Here is a 14,246-nt window from a genome sequence, read left to right as displayed (position 1 = left end):
GGGCAGAGAGAGAGGGAGACACAGAATCGGAAACAGGCTCCAGGCTCTGAGCCATCAGCCCAGAGCCCGACGCGGGGCTCGAACTCCCGGACCGCGAGATCGTGACCTGGCTGAAGTCGGACGCTTAACCGACTGCGCCACCCAGGCGCCCCCTTCCAGGCTATTTTTAAATGATTTTCTTTTATACTTTCTCAAAAGGCAAAAAAAAAAAAAAAAAAAAAAAGTCAAAAAGAGAAAAACATTCTGCCAAAATGACATAAACTCACTGTTTTAAGAACCAACCCCGTTCAATTTTTCCTTAATTAGGGCTAGTCCAGGTGTGACTGGCAGTTGGAGATGGGTTTCCCCCTGTTGGTGTTTTTTGTTTTTTGCTTTTTTTTCCCAATCCTACCAGAATCAGGTCAGGAGTGGGAGGTCTCCAAAACTGCCCCCTTTTCTTTATTTTATTCTTTAAATTTTCTGTTTTCTGTTTCCTTGCATTTTCCTATAATCGATTAAAGGAGCAGGGAAGCTGAATACTTTCGGGACTTCATTTGAACGGAACCAAGCTCTAAAGAATGTTGCTTTTCAACAATTTGATTTCTCTCTTCTTTTGGTGCGGCGTTCAGTGACACCTTTCTTTCTTTCTTTTTTTTTTTTTTTTTTTTTTTTTACTGTCCCTCATTGTCAACTAAAAGACCTCAGCAGCTCCCTATTGCCAGCTGCATCAAAGCTAAATGCATCTTGCTCAAGGAGGCTGAGATGGGGGCTTTCCTCACACCGATGAACGAGCGTATGTGTACAACAGAGGCAGAGGGCATTTTGGCACCTCTGTCCCTTGACCCCCCCCCCCTTGTTTCCCCGGGGGTAGCAAACAGAGTTGAGAGCCGCGCGACGAAGCGCAGTCGAAGGTGTGATATTGCGAAATCAAACTTGAGGAGCTGAGCTTTGAAACACAAATATTCACACTTGCACCTGAAATCTTTTTCCAGCTGCCTGTACAGTATTGGACGGCCTAACGCAGGAAGTGTGCAAAGTCTGAATTCTCTGAGGAACGTTCTGTGACCACCTCATTACTCTCAACTTGGATGTTATCAACCAGTAAAAAAAAGAGTGGGGGTGGGGGGGGGGAGGGAGAAAGGAATGGGCTGAAGTATCAGGAGGGTTTATTTTATTTTATTATTTAAAAAATTTAATGTTTACTTATCTTGTGCGTGTGTGAGAGAGAGAGAACGAGAACGAGTGGGGGAGGGGCAGAGAGAGGGAGAAAAAGAATCCCAAGCAGGATCCGGGCTAGCAGCACGGAGCTGACACAGGGCCTGAACCTGTGAACCCTGAGATCATGACCTGAGCCAAAACTGAGAGCCTGAAGCTTAACCAACCCAGGCACCCCAGGAGGGCTTATTTTAATTTAATATCTGTAAAGAACATAATCTGTGCTACTAGTTACAGACTTGACTAGAAGAGGCACCTGAGATTCCAAAACTAAATAGTTGGAGTGACAGGAAAGCTCCATGTAAGAAGTGGGATATGTTTGAAAAATGTGAGGTACGCAGGTAGGGGTGCCTGGTGGCTCAGTCGTTTAGGCTTCCGACTTTGACTCAGGTCATGAGCTCACTGCTCGTGAGTTCGAACCTTGCGTTGGGCTCTGTGCTGATGGCTCAGAGCCTGGAGCCTGCTTCGGATTCTGTGTCTCCCCCTCTCTCTGCCCCACCCCTCCCTTCCTCTAGCTCGCACTCTCTCAAATAAAAAAATTTTAAAAACTGTAATGCACTCACTCCATTGGTATTTTTAAGCAGGATCTTTTATTTTTTTAATGTTTATTTACTTATTTTGAGAGAGAGAGAGAGAGAGAGTGCAAGCAGGGGAGAGGGATAGAGAGAGAGGGAGAGAATCCCAAGCAGGTTCCACGCTGTAAGCCAGAGCCTGACACGGGGCTCGATCTCAGGAACTGTGAGATCATGACCTGAGCCAAAATCAAGAGTAGGGAGCTTGACCAACTGAGCCACCCAGGCGCTCCTAAGCAGAATAGTTTGTATGGGGAAAGATTTCTCCATTTATCACAGGACTAATTAAAGGAAAATTACCAAATTTATAGGGAACTAGCAACATTTTCTAGCACCTACTTCATACAGATTATCATCCTAGTGCTCAGAAGGAGGCATCTCTATTAAGTTCAATTATTCCTTCTTGCCAAGTCAAAGCTTCTATAGATTTAGCATATATATAATTATGTCTTATATTAGCTGTTCCTATTTCTCATTTCTCACTAGACTAAAAATTCTTTGAGGGCAAAGATTCAATCTTGCCCTCTCTCTGGAACCCCTTCGGCATTTATCCCAATGCCTTCTGCATACAAGAGGCTCAAAAAAATGCTTGCTGAAATGAAATATTGGAGGAATAATGGGGTTCACATGGAGGACATCACTACAGTTGAGAGACAGGTTTAGTTATTTAACTCATTTGATCCCCCCAAAATATTTATTTTGCACCAGCTATCTACGAGGGGTATAGATACAACAAAGGGCACAGATGATGTAGTCAATGCTTTCATGGAGTTTACACTTGAGTTTGGGCCCAGAACTAAATGGCTTTACTCCTCCTGTTGGCACCTGATCAGGTATTTATGACCCTCCCCATTTCACCTCTGATTCCTGCACCCAGGATTCCCATGATTCTCCTTTGGTTCTGACAGATGTGACAGTAAGAGTATCTGGTTACTGTTCCACTTCTGTCTTCACCCTGATAACATAAGCAAGGACCCAGACTTTTTCATAACTACCTCACTCTTCCTGGTGTCAGGTTTCCTCCCAGATTGGCTGGTTTTGCCAACCCCTCCAGCACACAGACCAGAGTCAGAGCCACGGAGGAAGGCCTGAGCATTCAGTAGAGGCAGGGCGGTGCAGGACAGAAGAGGCAAGGGCTTTGGAGATTGGCTATCTGGGTTCAAATCTCGACCACAATACATATTAGATATGTGGCCTGATGCAAGTCACTTGGCTTTTGTGAGCTGGATGTTTGTCAGATGTACCTAGAAAATAGAGATGAAGTAAAACTGATTATGAACGTTGTAAAATGGAAATAGTATAATTTTGAGCATCAAAATTCACTCAAAATGGATCATCAACGAAAACGGAAAACCTAAAACCCTATGACTTCTTAAATAAAACTAAGGAAAAATACCTTTGTGACCTTGGCTGAAGCAAAGGGTTCTTAGACACAACACCGACTTCATGGCCCATAAATAAATAAAATAATGAGTGGTGCCTGGGTTGAGCGTTGGTTGAGCGTCCGACCTCGGCTCAGGCCATGATCTCACAGTTTGTAGGTCTGAGGCCTGTGTCAGGCTCTCTCCTGTCAGCACAGAGCCTGCTCTGAATCCTCTGTCCCCCTCTGTTTCTGCCCCTCCCCTACTTACTCCGTCTCTCTGTCTCTCCCTCTCACAAAAATAGACATTAATGAAGAAATAATTAATTAATTGGATTCCACAGAAATTAATGACTTCTACTCTTGGAAAGACACTGTTTAGAAAATGAATACACAAACCATAGTGGGGGAGAAAATCTTTGCGAGTAACCTACTTTATAAAGAACTCTACCCGTAATCTATCAAGAACTCTCAAAACTCAATGATAACAAGACAGAAAACCGATTAAGAATAGACAAAAAATTTAAAGATATTTTACTAGAGGACATATATAGATAGCAAATGGGCACATTACAAACATGTCCAAGATCGTTAGTTTGTAGGTAAATGCAAGTTAAAACCACAAGGAAATACCTCTACACACATCTTAAAATGTCTAGAATTAGGATGATTGAGCATACCAAATACTAGTGAGAATACGGAGGAATTTATATTCTTTTTTTTTTTAATTTTTAACGTTTATTTATTTTTGGAAGACAGAGAGAGAGACAGCGTGAGCAAGGGAGGGGCAAAGAAAAGGGAGACACAGAATCTGAAGTAGGTTCCAGGCTCTAGGCTTTCAGCACAGAGCCCAACGCAGGGCTGGGACTCATGAACTGTGAGATCATGACCTAAGCCAAAGTCAGATACTCAGCAGACTAAGCCGCCCAGGTGCCCTTACATTCTTTTTTTTTTTTTTTTTTTTTTTTAACATTTATTTATTTTTGAGAGACAGAGCAGGAGCGGGAAAAGGGCAGAGAGAGAGGGAGACACAGCATCCGAAGCAGGCTCCAGGCACAGAGCCCGATGTGGGGCTTGAACCCACGAACCATGAGATCATGGCCTGAATCCAAAGTCAGATGCTTAACCGACTGAACCACCCAGGTGTCTCTGGAGGAATTTACATTCTTGTACACTGATGGTGAGAATGTAAAATGGTCCAAATGTGTTGAAAAATAGTATGGCAGTTTCTTAAATATTAAATGTGACTTACTATATGACCAAGTGATTACTCTCCTGTGTATTTTTCCAGAGCATACGTTTATACAGATATGTGTTCATAAATGTTTACAAAAGCTTATTTTGTAACAGTCAAAAACTAGAGGACAAAAAGTCCATCAGCATGTGAATAAACAAATTGTATATATAATCACCATGCAAAACCACTCAGAATGAAAAGGAGTGAATTATTATTACACACCACAGCACACATGACTCTCAGATACACGCATTGAGTGAAATAAGCCAGACAGAAAAAAGCACAGGCTATATGATTCCATTTCTACAGAATTTTAGAAAATAATCTGTGGTGACAAGAGGCAGAACAGAGTTTGCTGGGAAAGAGTGGGTATGGTAAAATGTGGGAAGGTGATAAAGGGACAGAGGAAAATTTTGGAAGTGATGCATATGTTCATTATCTTGATTCTGATGATGGTTTTATGATGGTTTTACATATATACTACACAAACACAGCAAAATGGATAGAATTGTACAATCTAACGTGCAGTTTATTATGTATCACTTCTATTTCAAGAACTCTGTTTAATAAAACTGCATAGTTCTCTGCTATCTTAAACACTGTATAAAAATAAAATTTTCTTTTTCTTTCTGACTCAGGATAATGATTGAGTGTATTAACCATGCTTTAGGACTGTAGTACACAGATAATATCAGTATCTCTAAAGTTAATTACGGCTGTTTACCCAACAGATGGCTCTGAGCCTCTATGTTTTGTGAACGTTTGTTTCATTTTTTTTAGAGTTTATTTGTTGTCTGTGATTTCAGATATCAGAATTCCTATTTTTCTGATTTATAGCCTTAAACCTGTCATAAAAATGGAACCCTTATCATCCAATTGTTAAAAGCCACCCGGAGTCTAAGAGGATGTATTGTTGAAAATGCAGTCTTTGAGGCAGTTCTTATTCTGCAACTTAATGGCTGAGGATGCCAGGAAAGTTATTTAACTCAAGCATCAGTTTCCCTGTTGTGGAATGAGACTGCTTTTGGCAAATTTATAGATTTGGTTGGGAGAATAAAGAGGTTTAGTACACAGTAGACACTCCAAAAATTTTTCATTCTTTACCTCACTGTATTAATGGATGAGTTAACACTAGCTCTGTGAGTCATAAACCCCAAAACCTCAGTGGCTAAATGCAATAGAAATTTATTTATTGCTTATAGAATATTCAACTGGTAGCATGGGGTATGTGGGGCTTCCTTGGGTATGTGCCATTTGTAGTACAAGGCACACTCCATGTGTTAATATCCGTCCAACCATGCAGACTGAGGTACTGAAAGATACGAGACGTTTCTATGGGCCAGGCTTTGAAAGTAGCATACATCATTTCTACCTGTATTCACTTCCCCCCAACACAGTCATATGGCCATAACTGTAAGGAAGTCTGGGAAAGGCCAATCAGGTATGTGCCCAGGCAGAAGTGGGAATCAATGTTTTGATGAATAGCTAGCATGTTTCTGCCATATTCCTTGTATAGATTAATGAAGATCTGAGGAACACTCAAATGAGCTTTACAATACAGACTTATCAATACCCATTTTTCGTGCAGAGCTTACATTAGAGTGTATCTCAGAGAGTTCAGGTTGCTAGAATGTGAATTCTTATGTGATGTGTTCTCACTCTAAACACTAATGCTTACAAAACTATAGTGACAATAATCATGGAGGACCTCATCAACTACCATTTCTTGAAAGTCAACTTTCCAACAAGCATTGCTCTGTGTGTTTTATCAATAATATTTCATTAATTTCTGCTGTAGAGTGAAGAATTATTAAGGACAGAGACATACCTTGTTTTTTTGTTTTGTTTTGTTTTGTTTTCCTGAAAGCCTCCTGATATTGAATAGAGGAAAAACAGACTATGATATTTTTTGAAAGAATTAATATCAGAAACAGAATCTTAACCCTCTAGGAACTCGACTTCAGTCATTCTAGCGTCCCAGACATGAATGTATACTTACTGTATTTTTAACTTTATCTTAGAATGGACAGACATATCAATACTAAAGATGCGTGTCTGGAAGCTATACTTCTGGGGATTCAATAAATTTGTATCTAAAGAAACTCATTCTTAAGAGAATATGGCTTATTCACAGGATTCTTTGTGTGTAACTTATCCAGCTTACTCATGCAATCACTGGAAATTCACTGTTGACTTTTCCTAAATTATACCTTCACTAGAAAACGAAGATGTTTTCCTTTCAAACCTACAGAATGCAACAGTAAAAGCAAAATAAAAATCTATACAAATGCACAAGCTTATTGTTGGTTTAGTTACTAGTTTACGTTAACTTCAGGCCATTCTAGTTTTATGAATTATTCTTTAATCTTGATTCTCTTCAACAAGGGTCATGTTTAACATTTTCCTCTAGACAGATCAAAACAATATCTATCTTTATATTAAAAATTAAATGTGAACTGATTTGAAAAAGTCAAATTAAGTGCAGTGCAAAGAAAAAATATTGAAATTAATAATGTAATTATTTACTCTCAGTTGGCAGGATATATTGCATATAAAATTAAAGGTCAAAATCTAATCCTATTATTTGTTTTTTAAACAGTTTTACTTAATGTAGTCTGTCAAGAACATTTAAGTCTCTGGAGAAATTAGAATACTACATAATTATGAGTGATTTCTTGAAAGGGTAAAATGTCTTGCTCAATTGCAAAACTTAAGGGAGAACTCTTTTTTTCCAGCTTTATTGAGGTATAATTGACAAGTAAAATGGTAAGATATTTAAAGTGTACAACAAGATGATTTTACATATATATATTGTGAAAGGACTTCTCCCTTCCGGTTAACTAACATACCCATCACCTCACCGGTTTCCTCCCTGCCTTTCCCTTCCCTCCCTCCCTTCCTACCTACCTTCAATTCCTTCCTTCCATCCCTTCTTTTCTCCTCTCCTTCTCTCTCTCTTTTTCTTGTGAGAACATTTAAGTTCAGCTATATTAGCAAGTATCAATTTTATAAAACAGTGTTGCCAGTTAGAGTCACCATGCTTTACATTAGAGCCTCAGATCTTATTCGCCTTATAACTGGAAGTTTGAACCCTTTTACCGACGTCATATTTTCCCCTCATTCCCCAGTTCCTGGGAACTATTTTTCTGTTTTCTGTTTCCGTGAGCTGAGTTCTTTTTAGATTCCACATATAAGTGATACCATCATGTGTTACTTGTCTTTCTCTGTCTGGCTTATTTATTTTAGCATAACGCCCCCCAGTTTCGTCCATATTATCGCAAATAGCAGGATATCCTTTTTAAAAGCTGGATAATATCTCTTTGTATATGTGCACCACATTTCATCCATTTATTTATGGACATACATCTAGGTGGTTTCCACGCCTTGGCTATTGTGAATAATGATGCAACCAGCCTGGCCCAAGCTCTTAGTCTGTCTTCCAAACTTTTCTGAGTGTGCAAGTTTCCTTCTTTGCTCTTGGTGGCACCCATTAGTTGACGATATGCCAAGACCTCTGTGCCCCAAAGGACAGGATTACAGTCAGCACCTAGATGCAGGTTGATTGGAAGCTGGATCCTTAGGCAGCAGCTGGGATAGTATATGGGTAAGTATAGCATATGCGAAACGATGAGATGGGTATTTTTGCCTGCTCCCTCTGTGCTGGGCCCGGGCATATAGCCAACAGAGGGGTTGGCTGTACTCGTTAAGAACATTCCTTTGTTTGCTACGGTCCTGTGGGACTCACGAATATAAGCCCCATTGACTATTAGGACCAGGAAATTGAAGGCCCATCTTGGGTAGCAGCTGCAAAAGCTGGGGTCACAGATATGTATACAAAACCCTTCCAGAGAGACACTGGCAACAATCTTGGTGTTGTTATTGGAGTGGCTGGAGGGAGGAGGTGGGAGAGTAGTGGCCAGCTTCTCTGGTCTCTGAGGAAAATCACAGCCAGCCCCTAGTGTCTGCTACATTAAAAGCCTGACCATCAGACAGCAGGTTTTAAAGTATGGAGGGAAACCCCTTTAAAGGAAAGACTGGAAAATGGGAGATTTTGCCTGCTCTCTGTGCTGAGCCCTCGTGGGTATAGGGCAAGTGAGTGCTCATGCCCATAAGAATTGTTTGTTTGTTTGCTGTAGTTTCGTGAATCTCTTGGACGTAATCCCACTGGCATTCAGAGCTAGGTATTTTGGGAGCCCTCCCTCTGATGGCTGTCTTAAAAATTGGAGTGCTAGGTGGGGCACCTGGGTGGCTCAGTCGGTTAAGCTTCCGGTTAAGCGCATGATCTTTCAGTAAACAAGTTCGAGCCCCACGTCAGGTTCTGTGCCGACACCTTAAAGCCTAGAGCCTGCTTCAGATTCTGTGTCTCCCTCTCTCTCTGCCCCTCCCCAGCTCATGCTCTCTCTCTCTCTCTCTCTCTCTCTCTCTCAAAAATAAAAAAAAACATTAAAAAAAAGTAGAGTGCTAGATATGAGGTCCAGCCCTTCATTCTGCAGGGAGAAGCTGGGAGTGGGGGGGGGGGGCTCCCTCTTGATGTTGTGCTGCTGTGCCAGGGGTGGAGTCTACTGCAAGAGTAGCCTTTCCTACCCATTTTGATGTGGGTCTTCTCATTCATCCGGTGTATAGGAATCATTCAGCTGGTTGCTGGCAGAGAAAATGGCTCTGTGTGTAGCTGTACATTCAGGGCATCTGGGGAGCAGAGGGGGGCTCAGGAGCCTCCCATGTCACCGTCTTGGTTGACTCTTCCAATCTATGCTTTTTTTTTTTTTTTTTTTTTATTTCTTGAGGATCCTCCATACTATTTTCCATGGTAGTTGTGCCAATGTACCTCTCCACCAACAGTGTAAAAGGGATTCCTTTTCTCCATCTCCATATGAATTCCTTGTATATGTTGGATGTTAGCCCCTTATTGGATACGTGGTTTGCAAATATTTGCTCCTATTCTATAGGTTGTCTTTTCATCTTGTTGGCAGTTTCCTTTGCTGCATGGAAGCCTGTTAGTTTGATGTCATCTCGTTTATTTTTTTCACTTCTGTTGCCTTGGCTTTTGGTGACAAATCCAAAAAAAATCGCTGCTAAGACCAATGTCATCAGCTTACCCCCTGTGTTTTCTTCCAGAAGTTTTACAGTTTCAGGTCTTCACGTTCAAGTCTTTAATCCCTTTTAAATTGACTTTTTTGTGTGGTGTGGTGGTGGTCCAGTTTCACGTGGAAACAGTTTCCATGTGGCTGTCCGGTTTTCCTAGCACTGTTCCTTGAAGAGGCTGTCCTTTCCTCATTATGCACTATCAGCACCTTGGCTAAAGATCAGTTTACATTTAATGTGTGGGTTTACTTCTGGGCTCTCCATTCTGTTCCACTGGCCCATATGTCTGTTTTTATGACAGTACCATACTTTTTTGATTACTGTAGCTTTGTAATATGGTGCGAAATCAGGAAGTATGATGCCTCCAGCTTTGTTCTTTCTCAAGATCGTTTTTGGCTATTTAGGGTCTTTGGTGCTTCCGTATGAATTTTAGAATTGCTTTTTCTATTTCTGGGAAAAATGCTATTTGGTAGGCATCATAGCGAATATGTAGACTGATTGGAGCACTATGGACATTTTAACAATATTAACTTTTCCAATCCATGAGCATGGAATAGCTTTCCTTTACTTGTTTTTCACTCAGTTTTTTTCATCAAAGTTTTATAGTTTTCAGTGTATGGATCTTTCAACTTTTTGGGTAAATGTATTCCTAAATAATTTACTCTTTTTGATGCCATTGTAAACGGGATTGTTTTAAAAGGAATTTTTAAATATAATACTTCTAGACCAAAAAATCTCTGGAGTTTTTTTCTCAAAATGTATACAATAATATATTCATTTATTTTGGTGATCAGGGCATTCTAATTCTTTTTCTCCCTTTTACTACTACGCTTCTATATAGTTGGCCCAGCATCACGTACTGTCAGCAGCCCCTAGTATATATGGAGAAACATATGTTCTTTTTTATATTTATCATTTTAAGATTAATTTATATTTATTTTTAACTATGAGTTGTTATTTCCAACCTGTTAAAATTATTTTAAAAAATTAATCCAGGATATGAAAATCACCCTACTCAAATGAATTATTATTATTTTTTAATTTATTTATTTATTCTGAGAGAGAGAAAACACAAGTGGGGTAGGAACAGAGCAAGAGGGAGAGAGAGAATCCCAAGCAGGCTCCCACTGTTGGCACAGAGCCTATCTCAGGGCTGAAGCTGAAATCAAGAGTCAGAGGCTTAACTGACTGAGCCACCCAGGTGCCCCTCAAATGAATTATTTTGACAATTTAATGCAGAATCAGATTATGAAGGGCTTCGCATGCCCTACTTAAAGTTTAAGATTTTATCTTGAAGGCAATGAGAATGTACTAAAAATTTTTAAGCAGTGTGGTGAAATAGATAGCTTATTGTTTTAGGAATTTGATAAAACTTGATGACTAATTAGATGTAGTGGATAAGGTGGGAGGAAGAATCTCAGAATGCCTTCTATATTTCTGGCTTCGGTATCTGGGTACATGGTGAAAGGGATCATCAGTGGGAAGATTGTGTGGAAAAGTGCTAACGCTGGATGGAAGAAGGCCCATTTGGTTCGTATCTACAGAATTTGTGAGATCCATACATCTCTTGAAGGTGGACATGTTATGTGTGTAGAAACGCTAGTTTGAAACTCAGCATCAAGCCGTCCTAGCTCCTAAAATTCTTTAATCCTTTGGTTTCCATGGAACTTCTGCTTTCACGGCCCTGCTCTCCTGGGTTTCGTTCCACTGTAATGTTGAGCTTTTCTGCCTTCACCAGTGGGTATTACAGAGATACTCTGGGCTTTCACTGAGGGCCATTTCTCTTCAGAGATTTCACTCTTGCCAATGACCTCAGCTACCTTCTCGGGGCATGATAACCACAGCTTAGGAGAAACAGTAAGAAAACTTAGGGGCAGAGAGCTAGAAGGAAAATCAGGCAACAGTAAAGTAATGGAAGTTTCTAGTGGGAAATCTGAAAAGTCAGCTATTCACAGCATAACATTGTAATTAGAGATAAAGGAAAAGGAACTGCAGAGGGTCCTTTGTTGGGAAAACAAGGCCACGTTTATCAGAACAGAGCCACATTACAGTGCACAGTGCTTGCACCATATTGCAATGGGTGACAGGGGTGTGCTTGAGGCGTAGGTGACAAGAAAAAGAGTGCACACAGATTAATTTGTGAACAAAAATGACAGTGTATAATAGAAGATTAAAGGAACAAGCTAAATACATTGTATTCTGGGGTGCCTGGGTGGCTCAGTCAGCTAAGGGTCTGACTCTTGGTTTTGGATCGGGTCATGATCTCACAGCTCATGGGTTGGAGCCCAGCGTCGGGCTCCATGCTGCTGGCATGGAGCCTGCTTGGGACTCTCTCTCTCTGCCCTGCCCCCCTTGCAGTCTCTCTCTCAAAATTAAGAATCAAAAGAAACTTAAAAAAAAATAAAAAAATAAAATAAGTTGTATTCCAGCATTTATATCTTTAATAAAAATGGTAAACATAATGCAAAAATGTTCGTTGAAAAGCATTTGAGAATAACAAGATTGTTTTATTTCATTGTATTAAGAAAAATAGACATGATGTCTTCACATGTCTCTCCTCAATATTTTGTGTTGTTGTTTAGCAAGAAAAGGAAAGTTTTCCATTTTCTTAAATTTGATGAGCGATGGGCTTTGAAAGTTGGCTACAGGTTATATTATATCACTGCTTCTACTAAATTATATTAAGATATATATTGACATCACAAAACATTCTCAAAGCAATTCAGGTTAATTCACTCCCACAAATATGTATTGATTTTCTATCGAGAGGCATTTATTGTGCTAGGTGAGGAGATCCAAATAGTGATAACTACAGTCTCAAAAATACAATGCAGATAACCTGAAACTTTTTATATGATGTGGTAAAAACCAAGATCGTAGTAGTAGGTGCTGTGAGCATCGACAACAGTTCATCCAACCTAGTGATTCAGGCATGAGGGACACTGATGCAAGGCTTCAAGAAGAAATAGATATAGCCCACCAAAGCAAAGCAGAGAGAGGGTGTTCAACACAGTACAGTATGAGAAAATTACAAATCTATTCCAGAGTGTGTTACATGAATGAGTCCGATTTACTGAAGCATAATGTGTAAATCATGGGAGTCAAGGCTGAAGAAATAGACAAAAGCAAGTTTATGGAGAGCCTTGTATGCTATTATAAGGAGCTACTTTTTTTAACTTTGTAAGGAGCTATACTGTAAGGAGCTACACTGGAGTAGCATGGTTGGAATTCAATTTTTAGAAGACCTATTTTATTGCAATGAAGAGCAGGAAAGATGGTAAGTTGGGAGGTGAGAAAAGAAATTAGGAGGATAATAACCCAGAGGTGATATGACCAAACCTGACGGGGATGTGTAATAGAAATGGAAATAAATATAGGAAGGATTCAAGATAAATTCAGATGGTAAGAGAAGCAAGGAGTGTTTGGTGATGGATGAAAGGTGGTGTGTGAGTGAGGAAGTCCAGCGTAACTTGCAGGTTTCTGACATTTGGTGACTTGGTGGGTGACCGTGTCATGAACCCCTATGGCATAATAGGAAAAGAAATAAAAAATTTGAATGGAGAGGAAGGGCAGAAAGTGATGAGTTTACTTTGGACCTGTTGAGTTTGGGCTACCAGTGGAGGGTTCAAGTGCTTTTGTCTTTGGATTCACAAACATGAAACTGAGCTGAGAGGTCAAGGCTGAAGCTACAGATCTGAGATCACCATTTAAATGTCACTTAAAACCATGAGAATGAATGGGAATGCTTTATCAAGGCAGAAGAAACTTGTATGGCTTTCACACTGACCATTCAGGTTCCCTTCCAGTTCTTTCTTCTTTAACAATTCTACTTCACCTTAATGGAATTTTACTTGTTTGACCGTGTTGTGGTCTAGGAGGAATGCCTCCATTTTGATTTGACCAAAACATGGAAACTTCTGATAGTAACGCTGTCTGACCGTGGTCTCCGATTTTCTGTTCTTACCAATGTATTGCTGACGTAGCCTCCTTTACGTTATCTACTCCAAAAGTAGCTATACCTTTCTGTATTTCTTCTATAGTAAGGGCTCACATGCTCCCTGCTACCAACAGAATGGTTTGGAGAGGGTGCTGTCTATATTAGTCTCCTATGGCTGCCCTTACTAATTACTAGAACCTTGGTGGCTTAAAGCAACATGCATTTATTATTTTATAGTTCTGGAGATCAGAAGTCTGAAATCAATTTAACTGGGCTAAACTTAAGATGTTAGCAGACTGGCATTCTTTCTGGAGGCTCTAAAGGAGAATCATTTCTTTACCTTTTCTGGTTTCTAGAGACTCTCCGTATTCCTATGCTCATGGAGGCCTTCCTCTGTCTTCCAAATGCATGGGGTCAGCCTCTGCTTCCCTCATCCTACCTTTTTCTTCTGCCTTTGACTTTCTCGTTCTTCTCTCATAAGGGCCCTTGTGATTACATCTGGCCCATCGGGCTAATATAGGATAAACTCCCCATCTCAAGACCCTTAACTTAATCACCTCTGCAAATTGTCATGTCATGTAAGGTAACGTTTACTGGTTCCAGGGATTAGGATGTGGACATCTTCCCAGGGCCACTATCTAGCTACCACACTGTCTATGACTAGAAACGAACACAGTTGCTAGCCCTGAACTGCGGTAGTGCGTACAGGCACTATGAATACAAATAAAGTAACTGGCCATACATATATTTAAATAACTAAAAAGAAGCTAGTACGATAACCTCAGAATAAGTGCTGTCAGTTTTACTTGCACAATATCACTGTTTGTTTCTAAATAATTCTAGGAATTATGTGAATTTCATAGC

This window comes from Herpailurus yagouaroundi, unplaced genomic scaffold (assembly GCF_014898765.1).
Source record: "Herpailurus yagouaroundi ecotype Mexico unplaced genomic scaffold, PumYag 142, whole genome shotgun sequence".
Taxonomy (NCBI): domain Eukaryota; kingdom Metazoa; phylum Chordata; class Mammalia; order Carnivora; family Felidae; genus Herpailurus; species Herpailurus yagouaroundi.
The sequence above is the reverse complement of the archived record's forward strand: the minus strand, read 5'-3'. Positions refer to the sequence as shown.